Source organism: Poecilia reticulata, linkage group LG8, assembly GCF_000633615.1.
Source record: "Poecilia reticulata strain Guanapo linkage group LG8, Guppy_female_1.0+MT, whole genome shotgun sequence".
NCBI lineage: Eukaryota > Metazoa > Chordata > Actinopteri > Cyprinodontiformes > Poeciliidae > Poecilia > Poecilia reticulata.
The window spans coordinates 1,732,781-1,735,294 of NC_024338.1; the positions used below are offsets into that span (position 1 = coordinate 1,732,781).

Genomic DNA, 2,514 nt, shown 5'->3' on the forward strand with positions numbered 1-2,514 from the left:
GGTCCCCTCCCGCCATAATTCGCACAGCTTTTTTTAATCTTTCTCCCTACTCCCGATTAATACTCGTGGTCTTTCCTATTTCCGACTTGCTCCGGCTTAGTAATTCATGAACCTCTTGTTCGTGAATTACTGTGGTGACCTATTAAAGTAAGATTTGTTGAAATTTAGCGCACCGCGAAGCCCTCAACAGTAATGAAATCTCACGCAAAGGATTTGTTGGCAAAAGAAAAACTCTGTATTTAGCTCAGACTGAAAAAACCTATCAAGCTGGACAAGAATGACTTTACTGATAATAGCGCTTTGCGTCACACGTTCACGAGCACAGGAAGGCCCCTGACTTCAGATGAAATGTGTCCTGCGTCGGTCTGTCCCTGAACAATTAGTGTGACTTTGATTTTTCAGACATTTTGCTTAATTTCTTTGCACTGGTGATTTTATTTAATTAAATTACGTTTGCTTCTTGTTTGTGCCATCCCAACTAACTACTACTATAGCTTTATTCCTCTTTTTTCTCACCATGCATTTTTCCTTGGATGCTTCCTGCAATGGAGCTTGTCGTCGTTATTCGTTTCAACATCCAGTATCTCTGGTTCCGTTCATCTTCACCTTTAATCAGAACTTTTTTTCCCTTTTCTTTGAAATTGAAGACATGTGTGAGGTTCCATTTTTAGCCTGCCAGCAGAGTGAGATGTGGGCGGAAGTAAACATAATTTATGCATCATAACTCACCGCCGTGTGTGATGTTTGGGTTTAAAAGCAGCTGGTACGAAGAGAATAGCACAGGATTCTGAACACTAGATCATATGCTTTTATTGTGGAACAAAAACAAAACAATTCCCAGGCAGACAAGTCAGAATATTTATTATTATTATTATTATTATTATTAGTAGTAGTAGTAGTAGTAGTAGTAGTAGTAGTAGTAGTAGTAGTAGTAGTAGTACTGTAACTGTTAATGTTGTTTAGGATGGATGGATGGATGGATGGATGGATGGATGGATGGATGGATGGATGGATGGATGGATGGATGGATGGATGGATGGATGGATGGGCATATTTGTAAGGCAGACATCCCCGTCTGTCTCCTCGCCCACAACATCAGTGTAAACCGAAGTATTACCAGATTAGCTCGACCCATCCCATAATAATGACAGCAGCAGAAAAGAGGGCAGAGCTTTGTGTTCTTGCTCTTCACTGTGGTGTCAGAAACAATATTTTGGCTCATTTCCGTGGACGGAGTAGGACTAGGTGGCGCTGGTGTTTTAACATAACATTCGATTAAAATCATTTTTACGCCTTCCTGTGAAATGACTGCTCTAATATTTATGGTTGCTAGAAGAAACACACAAATAATATTGATCAATCGCTATCAAACATTAAAATTGCGAAACAAAAAGAAAAGTCGAACTTTGTTGTGGATTCTGATGTTTGCTCTTCAGGACTTGTTTTGAGGATGTAATTGCGGAAACTGAGCGTTGATTCATAAAGCTGCAGCACGTAAATGAGCAGCGAAGACAATTGTTTTCTTTTTCTTTTTGTTTTGTTTTTTACCTCATTGCCTGTGTCCGTTTCTAGATAGTATATTCTCACATGGTAGTTGTTTGTCAAAGAGTTGGTGTAAAACCCTCGAATAATTGCAAGCGACCAGGATGCAGGTACTGTGTTTCTGCAGCTCGGAACATAGGATGACCGGTGAGCTCAGTGAGAGCAGGTTGTGAGTGGCCTCGCTGTATTCATGTTATTATTTCTGTGTGAAATAACTCTGAGAAAATATCCAGCGTCCAAATTCTCCTCAGGCAACTTGCGGAGAGTCGTGTGCTTCTGATGCGCTGTGGTGCGCTGTTCAGCACCTTATGTCTTCACATATTGGTGGTTTCACTGCTTCTTTGCGCAAGCGGTAAACATGAACGTTATAACTTACTTATCTTAAATTAGATAACGTGTATTTACTATACATGGGATGCAGTATAGAGTAAATGTCAAGTTTTTGTAATAACTGCCGACGAACAAAGCAGGTTTGCTTCGGACAATTAAACGGGACAAAAGGTTATTGCAAAAATTGTTTGACAGTATGTGGGACGTTAAGGTTTCCGACTGCGCCTGTCTGCATATTATGGTCAACTCAAAGAAATACTTATAAAGTAGGATATATTTCATTCGCAAAACAACAAAAATACTGTCAGACGAAGTAGAGCATTCAAACTGTAGTGTAACAAAATTAATCTAAAACACAAAAGTCCAATAAAAGTAATCGGAACGGTGTTAAATGTCTGCCAAGCCTTCTGCTGCAGACAAAACTAATTTAACTGAGTATAGAATCAACAACAAAGATATAAAATAATATAGTAATAGAACTTATTGAATGTCTTAAAACGTAAAATCACAAGCTTCGGTTCTAAATCTGCAGCCCTCTGAATTTCAAAAAACAAATATTTAAGATGGAGCACAGGTTAACAGAGTCCAACATGCCTTTGTTATTATTTTTAATTCGTATTATACTTATTATTATTAATAATA

The 2,514-nt window shown here is 38.5% G+C and overlaps 1 protein-coding gene across 1 annotated transcript in view; it reads left to right on the forward strand.

The window, feature by feature from the left end:
• The window catches only part of hoxb3a (homeobox B3a), a 25,550-nt gene that overhangs the window by 803 nt on the left and 22,233 nt on the right, over positions 1-2,514 (forward strand). The gene's annotated exons all lie outside the window — the stretch shown is intronic.